The sequence below is a fragment of the Periplaneta americana genome, chromosome 1 (genome assembly GCF_040183065.1).
Source record: "Periplaneta americana isolate PAMFEO1 chromosome 1, P.americana_PAMFEO1_priV1, whole genome shotgun sequence".
Lineage (NCBI taxonomy): Eukaryota > Metazoa > Arthropoda > Insecta > Blattodea > Blattidae > Periplaneta > Periplaneta americana.
The window spans coordinates 190,716,628-190,732,879 of record NC_091117.1 but is presented as its reverse complement, the minus strand read 5'-3'; the positions used below and the strand labels follow the sequence as shown (position 1 = coordinate 190,732,879).

The window sequence follows — 16,252 nt, the reverse complement described above, 5'->3', positions numbered from 1 at the left end:
AGGCACTTGCAAACAACCTTCGATGACTCCGGCATATCCACTGCAGAAATGCAACGTAAATATTGTCTTATTATAAATTATTCATATTCTGTAAGGGCGACATGAAAAAAAATGAACTGCGTTTGAATAATAAATATGAAGGAACAATGCGTCAGTCATAACATTTATGAAAGAAACAAAGAATGCGCTTTTGAATATCTACGTACTAGGTATTAGAAATAATTGTGTACACAAATTTGGAGTAAAGAGGCAGGGAAATACGATTGTAATGCTTTCTAAACTCCAGCACTGAAAGGGGAAGATGTGTTCAGCACTATTTTCCGCCATTTTCACCATATTTAGTCGCACAAAATTCGGAGGCGAAATATAAAGAGGATTAATTACGTAACGAAAACAAAATATCGGGCATAAAATGGTCATAAATAACATAAGAAATTCAGGTACTGATCAAATTAATGTTTAATATTAAATAACTACACATACATACATACATACATACATACATACATACATACATACATACATACATACATACATACATACATACATACATACGTCCACACCTGTGGAGTAACGGTTAGCGCGTCTGGTCGCGAAACCAGATGCCCAGGTTCGATTCCCTGTTGGGGCAAGTTACCTGGTTGAGATTTTTCCGGGGTTTTCCCTCAACCCAATATGAACAAATGCTGGGTAACTTCCGGTGCTGGACTCCGGACTCATTTCACCGGCAATATCACCTTCAACTCAATCAGACGCTAAATAACTTATGTTGATTTTTCTTCTTCTTCTTCTTCTTTCCCTTAGTTTATCCTCTCCCTTTTAGGTTCTTATTACACGACCCACGCCACCCGAGCCTTACAGGGCCGCGACCTGTCGGGAGAGGAATTAACATATGGATCACATACACACAAGGACATGGAGGGCCTCCCCAGATGAGGGATCAGCTCTATGCCAGGGCCACCTCCGATACAACACAAACATTTAAGACATTACACACCATTCACTCACACATATGAAAGGATTAAGGGAAGCATCGCCGTCCATGGCCGGACTTTCAAGAGGTACAATCCTGGTATTTGCCTGGAAATAACTGAGGAAACCATGAAAAACCTCAGTTAGGATTGCCGGCCCCTAGGATCGAACCCTGGACCTCCCGAATGCAAGGTCAGCCCTCTACCACGCCGCTAGCCCGCTCGGTAAGATGTTGATACAGCGTCGTGAAATAACCAGAGGATGGTATTTTTGATGAAAGATGACTGAATTTTAAAAAAATCTTTAAAATACTCTGATATGTTTGGATCGTCATTTTTAAACTTCCTGCATTATGGATTTTTAAATCACTCGGCCACTTTTATTGTTGTCTCCGGTAAATTAGACTTTCACAATTTTTTTTTCTTTAAAATACCCTTTGATATGTGTGGAATGCATTGCATAACAGTTTGTGGGTATTTGTGCCCTTATCGGATGTTGAGACGTCATTTTTAAACTTCCTGCGCTATGGATTTTTAAATCACACGCCCGCTTTTATCGGTTTCCAGTAACTTCATTTTTTTTGCTATATTGCCAGACAAAATGGAAATAATTTCAGAACTATTAAAGATACATGCAAGAAATTTAGAAAACACATTCTTTAGCCTATTAGGACACTTTTCTCTGTAACAGAATTTTGTTAATTGATTTCATTTTAAAAATACGTCCGTTTTTTGCAAGAAAGGAAATCAGAAAATTGTTACTAAATTTTAATTGTTTATTTTAAAAACGTAGGGACTAACATCAAAATTCTGTTACAGACAGTTTGTAGAACATACTTTTGCAAATACATTGCAAAAACTGCTTGAATCTATCTGTAAAAACGGTTTAGATATATCAGTTTTAGTACAATCCTGCATTGGGTATATTTTTTTCAAATTTGGGCCCCCAAATAATGTTTTTTTTTTTCAAAATATTTTTATTTGGTTGAGTTGCCACAGCTATGAGCTCTCTACATACAAAAAATTAATAATTTACATCAAATAGGAAAAAAGTTTTAAAAAATACCATCCTCTCCCCTTAAAAAAAAGGTGTCAACAATAAAATTCTTTATTTTTACAGGCTCTCCAAGGAATTGCGTTCCGCCTCTGTTTCCAGGATTGTTTTTTCGGTACCCATTCAGTAACTTGCTCTTAATTGATCTTGTTGCAAAAATATTTAATAATAATCCATGTACAAGCTTTGAACAAACAGATTTCTTTATCATCACAAACACTTTCTTCGTACATTGGATAATGTTAAAATAATTATAGGGTACAATAACATGCACATGACAATCAAGTATCTGGCTTTCGCTCTTCAGCTTATGTAAAGCAGACGTGAGAAGAAGCAAATGTCCCCTACCCTGCGCCACAAAATGGAAGCATGTTAATCACACATTAGTTAATATACATATTAACGGTTTCCTCGAGTTTTCAGTTTCAAATCAATGCGGTATACACTGCTAAAAAAAATGTAGGTATGTGGCGCGGTGGTTTACCTTTGCAACGCTGCTAAGACGGTCAAGTGACTTGGTGAAGCGGGTGGGAGAGATAAAAGACGAAGACGTGGAGGGAGCGGGAGAGACAAGTCTCCGCAATACAAAAATAATCAGCATCCAGCGAGCAGGCCACAACGTCCCGCGAGCGGCTTCGCAACATGAAGTGATACTGTGGTGTCTGCGGCGGAAGGATCTACCTGACAGGACACGAGACAGCGACATTTCAATCTGCTATAACAGGTGCGTGACATATCGTGTGCTTGTGCGAGTTGGTTTATTCGACCGGTAATGATGTGAAGCATAAAGTTAAAGTTTATGCTGTTGCTAAGGTTTTCGTAGTATATACTACGATCTTTATGTATAAGAACTCATAGTAAATTCTTTCCCGCGTAGCAGAAAGTTGTTCTAGAAGTGTTTAGTTTATGCTAGAATTGGTGATATAAACTACTACTTGTATGCAAGAGAAGGACCGGTTTTGTGCAGAAACTTGTCCACGAACATTCCCTTAATACGTTGACGCAAAAAATCGATCTTCCTCTCGCTCAGTAGAATTGTAAAAAATTATCAAAAATAACTATCATAATATTATCACAATATTACCAACCTTTACCCTACGTACTTTGCATACTTCCACTCGGTAATGAGCTTTGGAATAATATTCTGGAGAAATTCCACAGATAGTAACAGTATATTCCTACTAAAAAAAAAGTAATTACAATAATAGTAGGTGCCAAATCTAGAGAATCGTGTAGGAATATTTAAAAAAAAAACTATAAATAATGTCCATATATTGTCAATATATTTTTTCACTAATAATCTTCTTCGTATGTAATCGTCAAAACTTTGTAACTAAATCAACAGTTCTTGGCATAAATACGCGTTAAAAATGACTTTCATACTCCACCAAAAAGTCTATCGTGCTATAGTGCATTATATGGCAGTAAATAGTACATTATGCAACGAGCCTATAATGATAGTAATTAAGACGCGAGCATGTTTGTTTATGAAACTCGCTTGCGCTCGTTTCGTAATTTTCATACGAGTGTCTTAATTACCATTATAGGGAAGTTTCATACGACCTTTTATGCTCGACCATATTTCTAACTTGAAATTATTCAGAAGTAGGCCTATTCATTTTATTCGCATCTGACTGAAGATCGGAAGTGACCTTGTGCATCGCTCGTATATTGTGAGATGTGCGCAGACGGGAAAGTATTGATTTTTTCCGAGGAACAATAATGTCATTGACGTTGATATAATCTAGAGAATAACATGAACTAATTTTGATATAACCTGGAAATTGATTTAGAGTTGAAAAACGAGGTGACAAATTGAATTTATTTGAATATTTACAATTAACGCTAATTATTATAGTAACAGAACATAACCTTCTGCGGCAGTATTGGATTTCCAGCCTCCGTGACGTTTCCCTCGTCTTTCCATTGCATATCCGAGAATAATCGAAAACCTGAACTTTAATGAATAGGTGTACTTTAATGGCATGCATTAAATTACTGCTACCAGGTGTATAATTACTACATTTCCGCATGGTCGAGCATAAAATGTTTAATAGTCTCCCTATGGATATAAAAAATGGAACTCAAAACATAAGATTATTTAGGGCCAAATTAAAGAAGTACCTAATTTCTCACGCCTTCTATTCTGCAGGTGAATTCATAAAATTCAACAACGCTTCATGAATATTTCTGTGTTGTATTAAGTATTTATACCAAAACTTAGTGTTGTACTAATAGACTATATTGTAAAACTCTTCTGTATATATTTCAACTAAACTGTGACTATAATGAAGACTTATAGTACTATTAAGATTTTTTTTCGTTTGACATGTCCCATATTCTAGCTGTGAAGCAATGTACGAATATAATAATAATAATAATAATAATAATAATAATAATAATAATAATAATAATAATAATAATAATAATAATGTTTTATTTTCGCTGGCAGAGTTAAGGCCATAAGGCCTTCACTTCCACTCAACCAGTCTTAATCAATTCAATACAATACATATTTAAATTACGAATATTTACAGTACACTTAAAAAGTTCTCCAGCAATATTCTTCACTTAAGTTTTAACGACTAGTAACTACATATTCATTTAAATTTAGATAAACCTAGTAACTTAATTTATGAGCTAATTTAATTCAATCAATTATAATTAATTTGAGATTTGAGATAGCTAGTAAAATGATGAAAATTAATTTAATATAAGCTTACTAGAACTATGTTACAGGGAGAAAAAACAATATATATATATATATATATATATATATATATATATATATACATAATATATGTATATATATAAATTTTTAGTAGGTTATTTTACGACGCTTTGTCAACATCTAAGGTTATTTAGCGTCTGAATGAGATGAAGGTGATAATGCCGGTAAAACGAGTCCGGGGTCCAGCACCGAAAGTTACCCAGCATTTACTCATATCGGGTTGAGGGAAAACCCCAGAAAAAACCTCAACCAGGTAACTTGCCCCGACCGGGAATCGAACCCGGGCCACCTGGTTTCGCGGCTAGACGTGCTAACCGTTACTCTACAGGTGTGGACTATATATATATATATATATATATATATATATATATATATATATATATTCTATAATGAGAATATTAATGTAATTGCCATTTGAGGTTTTGCAAATTTATTTAGAGAAATTAATGATAATAAGAATTGACAGATGTTAGTTTCATTATAAGTAACAAATATTAATCAGCAATTAATTTGTTAAGAATTTATGTAATTTTGACCTCAATGAAGTTATTGTCCAACAACCCCTTACATCACTCGGTAGCGAGTTCCAATTTCTAGCAACTGAAACTGTATAAGATGAAGAATATAAAGATGTCTTGTGGTAGGGTATAATGAGTAAATTGTTATGATGAGATCTTGTACTTAGCTGATGATATGCGGATAAATTTTTAAAACGAGAAGCCAAATAGATTGGGGTAGCTGTGCGCAGAATTTGAAATAAGAGAACAAGAGAATGCAGGGCTCGTCGATCTCTTAGCCTTAGCCAAGACAGAGTTTGGAAAGACGGGGAAACATGATCATACTTACGAATATTACAAATATAACGGACGCACGCATTATGCACACGTTGTAGCCTGCTGCTCAAATTTGCATTTAGGTTACTTAATATAATATCGCAGTAGTCGAAGTGTGGCATCACGAGTGTTTGCACAAGGATTAATTTTAATTTATCAGGAAGAAAGTGTTATCATGGAATGTAAATAAATACAATACAATACAGAACGTAACGCCCACAATAGTTTTTAGTACTTCAATTAAGCTGTTGGAAGATAGAACGATATTTAAAAAAAATACTAAACAGTTACGTAAGTGCTTCTTCATTTAAAAATATAGGCCTACATGACTTGCCTCATTTAGTATGTGGTAAAAATATTACTTTTCTTTATTTACCACAAAGCTACCGAAAAATTGAGCCACACGTGAATAATAAATTCTCCCCCACAGTTTTTTGTGAAGACAGAACTCTGAAATCTAAAATTTTGCAAATAATGCTACACCTGGCACTTATATATACAACAAACATTTTATAACTGTGTAACCATACTACAGTATAAAAGAAACCATTGACATCTGCCCACAAATCTTTTCCTTTTGTTTTTCAATAGGTTATTATACGACGCTTTATCAATTGTTGTTATCTAGCGTTTGAATGATATGGTGATAATGCTAGCGAAATAAGTACGGGGTCCAATGCAAGTTACCCAGCATTTGCTCTTAATGGGTTGTAGGAAACTCCCGGAATAAACCTCAACAAGGTAACTTATCCCAACCAGAACTTGAATCCGGCCCCGCTCGTTTCACGGTTAGGCTTGCTGACCGTTACTCCACAGAGGTGGACCCACAGATCTTACAGACGTTAATACTGTACCAACATTTCTATTTCATTTTATTGTTTCAGTACTTGCAAAAATTGCTCCTTATGTATTTTATTTTATTGTTCATGTTGTTTAATGTATACAGCATTTTTGTTCTTCTATCTCCACTTCATTTCTTTTTCTTTTAATTATATTTTAATTACTGAAGAATATATTGTTCTGTTCAGTTCTGAATCTAAATGAAGTTTTCATGTTCACAATAAAAATAAAATTATCCCTGTTCTATTAATTTTATCAGTCATCTCGAAACAGCTTAATAAATATAGCATATTAAAACAAATAAAGCAATAACTTTAGTCGTAATAAAATACCGACACATTTTCTTCCCTTACTACCATGTTTATTTTAAAGCTTCAGAACTCTAAACTTGTGTCCACGTCTTATCAACTTGTGTCGAGAGTAGGATGATAGGATGATATCCGATTAAATCAAAGCAAGCAGAGCGCTTATATGTGTAGCTCTTTAGTGGCCATTATATCATTTAGCCAAAATTTGTTAGCTACCCGTGCGTTTGCCTCCTGATCCGGATCTGCGTTTGGACATGGGTTCGATCCCGGCATGAGCTAACTACCTGGTTGGGTTTTTTTCTAAGTTTTCTCCAACTGTAAGGAAATGTCAGGTAATCTCATGGTGAATCCTTAGTCTCATGTCGTCAAATACCATCTCGTTATCAACAACTCCATCGACGCTAAAAAGTCAGTAGTTGATACAGCGTCCCTAAATAACTAACTAAAAATATATTATTACGATGTACCGAAGTACATATGATATTTCCGAGCAGAAGTTCTGCGTCATCATATGTTGAAGGATGAGTGGAACGGAAAAAAAATTCTCTCCGGCACCGGGATTTGAACCCGGGTTTTCAGCTCTACGTGCTGACGCTCTATCCACTATGATGACGCAGAATTTCTGCACGGAAATATCATACGTACTTAGGTACATCGTAATAATATATGATTACGCGTAAATAATCACTTAATGATTTAAGACGGCGCGCCGCGGCGCTTATTTCGTCGGATCTCGGCCACTTAGTCACTCATAATGAGTGCACCTCTGCACATGTGTGGACATAGTGCCACTGTCATATCTATGACATTGCATGAGAGTTGGTCACTAGAGGGAACCCACGTGGTGGAACTTAAACTGAGAGGATTCAATCCGCCATCGGGATGGGAATCCGGTGTGGCTTAGTGGATAGAGCGTCACCATGTAGAGCTGAAACCCGGGTTCAAATCCCGGTGCCGGAGAGAATTTCTCTCCGTTCCACTCATTCTTCTTAACTAAAAAATATTGTTTATAGTTAGTTACTCATGCAAGGATCACTTTCAAAATCAATATTTAAAAACATAAAAATTGACAGGGAATTGAGTGAAAAATACTTTAATAACCTTTGCATATATAGCTAATATTGTATTTAGGTTAGATAAGGATAGGTTTCGGGATTAAAAATGCTATTGTAGACAAGATTAGTATACATTATCCAGTAATTAAATGGCGCAAGACCGATCGTGTGGAATGACACATGAAAGAATATACAATTTGATAAAGAATGCATGTGAGGTCAAAACCTGTTGGTGCCTTGTTTCATTTCATTTCTAACCATTCCGTTGAAGGAACTTCAAAGAATAATTTTTAATGGAAAAAGCCGAAAATGGAGATGAAGGAATACTGTTAGCATTGTAAAACCTCGAAACACATTGAATAGAGCATGGAGAGAGAGGACCGCGTTGAAAACCATGAGGCACGAAGTTCATTTTACACTGTCATTTTTTACTTGGTTATTTAACGACGTTTATCAACTATTTAATTATTTATCGTCGATGGAATTGGTGATAGCGAGATGGTACTTGGCGAGATGAGGCTGAGGATTCGCCATAGATTACCTTACATTCGCCTTACGGTTGAGGAAAACCTCGAAAAAAAAAAACCAACCAGGTAATCAACCCAAGCGGAAATCGAATCAACGTCCGAGCACAACTCCGGATACTTCTATTCCCATGGTGCTACGAGTGACGTTAGAGTAAACGTTTCATGTCAAAACGTTACAATTTTTTTTTCTGTTTGTAGCTCGAATATAGACGTTTCACTTCGACATTAATCTGCAGCTTTTTAGAATACGAAGTCCAACGTAAGGGTAACATGCCTTACTTAAAATGTCTGAAGTTCCTGGAGGTGTAGTTAGATGGATAGCTTTCTATGACTGTGGCCCGAGATCAAATCTCGACTAGTCGAACAGAAATTTTGGTGAACAAAGGTGATACTAGAACAGATATTCATGACCAGAGACCAGAACTTTGGCAGAATGCCTTTTTAAATGTGTTAAATCTATCTTCACTTTGAAAGTAAATCTGTACGAATTATACTTTGTGATTGAAACGTCACAGTTTGCCCTTTTCTGTCTTTTTTAATATAAATGCCTAATTTACAAAATAAATGCTTTTTTTGCCTTTATTTGATTATTTATCTATTATTTATTAATTTATTATTAAAAATTGACTATAGGTATATCTAAATTTATTTATATAACCGCTACAATGAAAGTGACTTCACCGAATGTATAATATTGTCTTTCAGTCAGTTCATATTCTCTTTGCAACAATGAGTGCTGCCGTGCAAAAATGTATAACAGTAAGCGTTTTAATTATCGCTTGTGTTTATATGACAAGCGCAACAATGAGTGCGGGTCTAACGTTATTTTTCTTTCAGTTTTCATTGCGACGTTGTTGTAGCAAGTTAAATATTTCATATCGCAACATATCAGTACAAACAAACACAAAAATTCACTTTCCAAGGCTACTGGGAAGAGGATTTCTTTGCTTCCAACAGTAATTGAAACATCGAGTCGAAAATCTCAATTTGCATTCGACTTATGTAAAGCTTTTCTTGCTGCCGAAATCCCTTTGTGGAAAGAGCAAGGTTGTGGGTCTAGTGCAAGGTTTTTGTAATTGCCTTTTATTGGGTATTTTAGCTATTTATAATGCATTTTTGCCTGCCTGTTTTAGCTATTTATGATGCCTTTTTGCCTGCCTATTTTAATGATTCATAATGCCTAAACTTCCGGTCTCTGTTCATGACCAAAGAAAATATTTTAGTAACAAATGTCCATTTTCTATAGTTTAAAGGAGCAGAGAAAGTTTTTTATGCCGTACAATTTTATCGTACATTTTTCCTCCATAGTAAGATAAATATAAATATTTTTACTATTACTCCTAAAGAAGAAGCCAGTGAATAATAAAATGGTTGGATGATGAAATTAATGTAGTCCATTTAAAAATTATAGCAAATAAATATTCAGGTCTGTCTTAAGACAAGGGGTCCCCGAAAGATTAAGTGAGACAGTTCTACACCATGAAACCGTCCTTGTTCACAAGCTTTAATTAATTGAGGAGCATTGTTTCAAAACGTGTTTTCTCCATTCTACATTACACACATTCTTATGAGGCTGCAGCATACTACATCGGACGAATCTATGAGAGCAGATTTCAAATCTGCAACGATAACGTAACAAATAGAATTTTCTCCTATCTTAATACAGGGACATCATTTTATTTTTACTTCAATTTATTGTACCTCAGTTTTTTAATGTACTTCACTTGCACCCCTTCTACTAGAAACCTCACCCGTCCTCCACATAGAACCAAGGCCTCATATGCAGTCAAAGTCGTCTTACGGTCATAGTAAACAGTACTGAGTGAGTGAGTATCTCCTTTTCATACCTTGTATGCCTGATATTTTGAAATTATCTGATTTGACGCTTTTAGAGTAATTTGCCTGTAGGTGACAGCAGCTTCGACGGAATATACTCTTTGCCAACGATCATAATTCTATTTGCTTACAAAGGAATATTAAATTCACATTTTGTGCGGTCTTTTTATGTATTTTGATAATATTTATAGTTCCCTTGGCTTTCATGTAGTTAACTGTTAAATAATTTTATATTATTAAATTTTATCATAAGCATGCTGTAATAATAGTACATTATGCAACGAGCCTATAATGATAGTAATTAAGACGCAAGCATGTTTGTTTATGAAACGAGAGCAAGCGAGTTTCATAATTTTCATACAAGTATCTTAATTACCATTATAGGCAAGTTTCATACGACTTTTTATGCTCGACCATATTTCTAACTTGAAATTATTCAGAAGTATCATTTTATTTGTATGTGACTCAAGATCGGGAGTAACCTTTTGCATAGCTCGTGAGAGATGTGCGCAGACGCGAAAGTATTGATTTTTTCCGAAGAACAATAATGTCATTGACCTTGATGTAGAGAATAACATGAACTAATTTTGGTGTAACCTGGAAATTGATTTAGAATTGAAAAACGAGATGACAAATTGAATTTATTTGAACATTATTTAGAATTAACGCTAATTATTATAGTAACAGAACATAACCTTCTGCGACAGTATTGGATTTCCAACCTCCGTGATGTTTCCCTCGTTATCTTTCGATTGCATATCCGAGAATAATCGAAAACCTGAACTTTAATGAATAGGTGTACTTTAATGACATGCATTAAAGTACTGCTACCAAGTATATAATTACTATATTTCGGCATGGTCGAGCAGAAAATATATATTGATATAATTTTAAGTATAATAATAGGCCTAAGACTAAATCTAAGTGGGGTAGATATTTTCTATCCTCTTTAATAATTATAGTTCCCTTGACTTTCATATGTAGCTAACTGTAAAATCATTATTATCAAGTTTTATCACAATTATTTTGTAATATTAATATATGAGCTTAAATCTGTACTGTAATTTATAATATAATAACTTTACAGGTCTAGTCCTAAATCTAAGTACATAGTTTCTGTCCTCTTTTCTCGAACAATATCCTCCTTTTTGAAGCTCTGTGTCCTCTTTTCTAAACTGGTCACCCTAACCATGCTGCAGTCAACTTGTGTAATCGGTCCCCAACATTACAAGCCTACTAATCACACTTCAGATGCATAGAAACATTTATTGTTATTCCTCTGACACATATCGCAAAGTGAGGTATAGGCCTACTGCCTGATATCTGCCCCCGGAAGTTGTGAAAAAAATCTGGTAAATCTTATCATACAATCATCATCTCATGCTCTGTTCTGTACCATTTGATGGGAAGTTGTCACCTAACAGTTCGAAGCTGGACAAGGAATAGTGTTTAGTTCGGAATATGTTAGTTCTTAGTAATGTAATATGTAAGGAAGCGAGGATGCGGAATCAAAGCAGAGTTTGTGGTAGATGTGGCCCACATTCTTGAGGTTACAGTCGACCATAGCAGGACTTTATGATGCGAAACTGTTGACTTTTTGTATCTCAAACAAACTGCAATCAATTCCTAGTCGTGCATAGACAGCTGCATCCGACTGCCGCAGGCGGTGTGAAAAGCGATTAAGGCACACCATCTGTGAGACGCGAAGTCTGCGCTCCATAATTGATGACTGTCTACCAACAAGTCGGAAGTCGAAATTAGGAGGAATAAATCGGCTGAGTCAAGGTTTTCTCAGGGTACATTGTACTAACATTACTGTACTTACTCTTTGCTGTATACCAGACATATAGTCCAGGCCAGCTTACTTCATACTCTAAGAGTGAAACCTAACCATTTTTCCCCCATTACTACAGAGTGATTTATATAGAACTGACACATTTCTTTCATTAATTGTTTCAAAACGAATTGTGCTAGCGACAACTTATTACACCTAAAATGTAGAGGAATTTTGGGAGATTATTTACCTCTATAGCAAATGTTGAAAATGTCCTCCATCCTGCATAAGGCACAACTCAACACGTCGTTCCATGTTACTGGCCACTCGTTGGAGGACTCTGTTGTCAATAGCTTGAATCTCCTGTGTGATGTTGTGCTTCAGATCGTCCAATGTCTTTTAAGTAACCCCATAGAAAGAAGTCCGGCGTTGTCAAATCCGGAGATCTCGGTGGCCACAGGTTCCTGGCAATTATTCGGTCGTCAAAGAAACTTGCAATTAGTTCCATGGATTCATTTGATGCATGGCATGTAGCGCCATCTTGCTGAAAATATCCTTGACTCAGCTCTACATCGTCCAGTTGCTCAACAAACTCAAAGTAATGATTTTTTGGGTGACTGTTCCAGTCGTGCTCTTACGTCAACAACAACCGTGGAAAGCCTAGATGAACGATGCTTGCCCTTTTCACTCACCAGAGATCAAGTTGTTTCCAATTTGTTTACCAGTCCCAGTATTGTGTTTCTTTTGGGAGGATTGCGAACACCAACTTCTCTCTGGTATGCCCTTTGAGTAGCTGTAATTGAATTCGTAATCCAGTATTGCTTCACAAGGAAGAGTCGTTGATTTAATGTGTACTGCATTTTCACGTTGACACAAAATGTCGAAAACAGCTGCCAACAATAGGAATAAAACATAAACATCTGCGCATCTAGAGATGCCAACAATAGGAATAAAACATAAACATCTGCGCATCTAATGACAAGGAATCGAAACTCCAGAACATTCTGCTTAATTTGGTGCTAAAATTGGGTCATTGAATGAATTTCCAACGGAATAATTAAAGAAAGAAATGTGTCAGTTCTATATAAATCACTCTGTACATATGCTAGTGATTATGGTGGTCTTCTAGTTTGCAGGTTGAATTTTCTTTTGCCAGCTTCGTTTCGAATTTCGATACTGACAAATACTACAAATAGTACCTAGTAATTTTGTAACTGCTATGTTGGCAGCTGAGACAAACGTTGTCGGTACTAGAGTTTCCTGACATTAAAATTGTACTGGATTTCTAAGTCGGTTATTGGAAGCTAGTGAAATTTTAACATAGTAAATTAAGTAATATCAGTATTAATATTAATACTTAATAGTTATCTTATGTGTTCCGTTGTGGTTACAAGTCAAGACTATTAGTCAGGTAAGTGTAAATAAATACAACATACTTGAGTGCGATAATCAGAGATCGGAAGTTTAGGTTTTATGAATCATTAAAATAGGCACGCAAAAGTACATTATAAGTAGGTAAAATAGGCAGGCAAAAAGGCATTATAAATAGCTAAAATACGCAATAAAAGGCAATTACAAAAACCTTGCACTAGACCCACAACCCTGCTCTTTCCACAAAGGGATTTCGGCAGCAAGAAAAGCTTTACAGAAGTCCAATGCAAATTGAGATTTTCGACTCGATGTTGCAATAAAATTATTGTTGGAAGCAAAGAAATCTTCTTCCCAGTAGCCTTGGAAAGTGCATTTTTGTGTTTGGTTGTACTGATTTGTTGCGATATGAAATATTTAGCTAGCTACAACAATGTGGCAATGAAAACTGAAAGAAAAATAACAGTTAAAAATAACGTTAGACCCGGACTCATTGTTGCCTTGTCAAATAAACACAAGCGATAATTAAAACGCTTACTGTTATATATTTTTGCATCGCTGTACTCATTGTTGCATAGAGAATATGAACTGACTGAAAGACAATAATATACATTGGGTGAAGTCACTTTCATTGTAGCGGTTATAGAAATAAATTAAAATATACCTGTAGGCAATTTGTAATAATGAAATAATAAATAATAGATAAATAATCAAATAAAGGCAAGAAAAGCATTTATTTTGTAAATTAGGCATTTATATTAATAAAAGCAGAAAAGGACAATATAAAACTGTAATGTTTCAATCACAAAGTATAATTCGTACAGATTAACTTCCAAAATGAAGATACTGTAGATTTAACACATTTAAAAAGGCATTCTGCCAAAGTTCCGGTCTCTGGTGATAATGCATATGGGTAATCGATAGAAATACCATTTTAATGAATTTAACATTTTAATGAATTTCTTTCGTGCTTAGATTTTTATTACAATAATGTCAAAAAGAGGAAAAAGCATCGCAGCGACTCCACCAAGAAAGCATAAAGAGTGTTGCAAGAATGGGGATAACTTCCCCTATTGGCGTTCTTTTCTTTCAGATTTAACCGAAAGAAGATAACGAAGAAGGAATTATGCTTACGGAGACAGCAATTATAACAGAATAGCAAAAGGATTAAAAGTAAATATTCTTAAGCATACATTTCATGGTGATATTCGGTTTTCAGAGTTAGTACTATTAATTTCATGTGGTCAAAAAAAAAAATACATTTTTAGGTTAGGTCTCGTGAATCAATTGTTTAGTCAAACCAATTAATTTCATATTGCCAGACAAAATACCTAACACGCTGATTCCTTTTTCGTATAGTTTGCTGTCAGAAAAGGACGTAATGCACTCTCCTGAGTGAAGAGGGTGATACTGTAGCTCTAATTTCCTACAGCTCTTTTAACAAGGCTTTTCTTCTCTTACAAGACGTTTCAGTGCATAACCGGAATCACCGGAAGTGAAGTTGACATGCGAACTTGTTGGCTATATTGGATCATCGTACGTTGACCCTAATATTCTTGTTCTTCAATTAATAGTGATTCTTCCAAGTAAGTTCTCTAGTATAATAGTACGAATATACTTCTGTCACATTAGATGCCATGCCATGTTACATGTTAAATGTCTCACTCCCAAATTCGTTTCTGAGAATCTTATCATCAGTGCGGCGTAGGCTAGTAGGTGGTTCAGTTGTTAAAGCAGCTGGCTACGAATTAGAAGGTTCCGGTTTCAATTCCGGGTGGCGGCGTCGGGGTCCTCTCAGCCTCCTCCTAAACTGAGATAGAGTGAGGATTGATCCCCAAAGCTCCATGAATGATTAGAACGAGATGTGGTCGGACACTCTTTTCATTATTCATGGCCCCTTATTTTTACACAGTGATAAATTGAAACACAGAATTATTTCTCTAATTTTTCCTTCAACTATGTTTTTAATGCATATAGAATATAGAATGCGCAAATATTGTACTTTTTTATAGCAGCATATACCCTTATTTTTCCATTTTTTAATTCTTCACATGTCAAAAACGTACAAAATTGCTTTTTAGAACTCCTGAATTCTCATCCTATTGTGCTATATGATTGTGCTCGCTCTCACATAGCTGCCCCCCTGTGGTTAATTTACTTCGCAGATGGAACTGGGAAATTCTGGAGCATCCTCCCCAGATATGAGCCCATATGATTATGACCTTTTCGTGAAAATTAAATTGCCACTTAGAGGAGTTCGCTTTAGAACCAGACGCAATTATAGCAGCAGTAGAGCAGTGTGTTCGAAGATTAGTACAACAAAACGCTGTGGATGGCATCCGTCGTCTCCCTGAGGCGTGGAGGCGGGATCTTCATGTTGGAGGAGATTACTTCTGAGCACTGCAACAATGTGACTGTTCCAAAAATGTTTTCTTTGTTGTTGATTCAAATGTTGCCAGTAATTATTGAAGGACCCATGTAATAGTCCATTTCAACCAGAGTCAAACTGAACAGAATTTATCTGAAATACATTACATAAACGTTCCATTTGTATCAATACTGTGTCACTCTATACAGGGTGTATCTCTATATGTGTCCAAAAATGTGGGAGCGTGTTCCTAACACCAAAACATAATAAAAAAAATTCATATGAACATGGGTCCGCAAACCCTTCGTTAGGAAGATATGAAAGGAATTTCTTGTAGTGACCCCTGATTATGTAATTCACCTCAAACTTGCATTTTCCCACTTTCTTCATTACAGTAAGTTGGTCATGACATTTGTTTCGTTTTGTCTGATTTCCTTTTGGTGTATTGGTGTAAAAATCTAAAATCCTTGGTGTATTCAACACCTGTACCTAACATCGATGTTCTGAGGGAGCGTATCCAAAATGAATTTGATCAAATCCGTAACACCCCAGGACATTTGCACAGAGTACGGCAAAGCATGAATGCA

The 16,252-nt window shown here is 35.6% G+C and overlaps 1 protein-coding gene across 3 annotated transcripts in view; it reads left to right on the top strand.

Moving 5' to 3' along the window:
- The first annotated feature begins 2,601 nt into the window (after positions 1 to 2,601).
- LOC138705806 (uncharacterized) overlaps positions 2,602 to 16,252 on the top strand; it is a 92,493-nt gene continuing 78,842 nt past the window's right edge. For all 3 annotated transcript variants that reach the window (XM_069834474.1, XM_069834471.1, XM_069834465.1), the window contains exon 1: positions 2,602 to 2,749. The gene's annotated coding sequence lies outside the window, so the exon portion shown is untranslated. The remainder of the gene's footprint in view (positions 2,750 to 16,252) is intronic.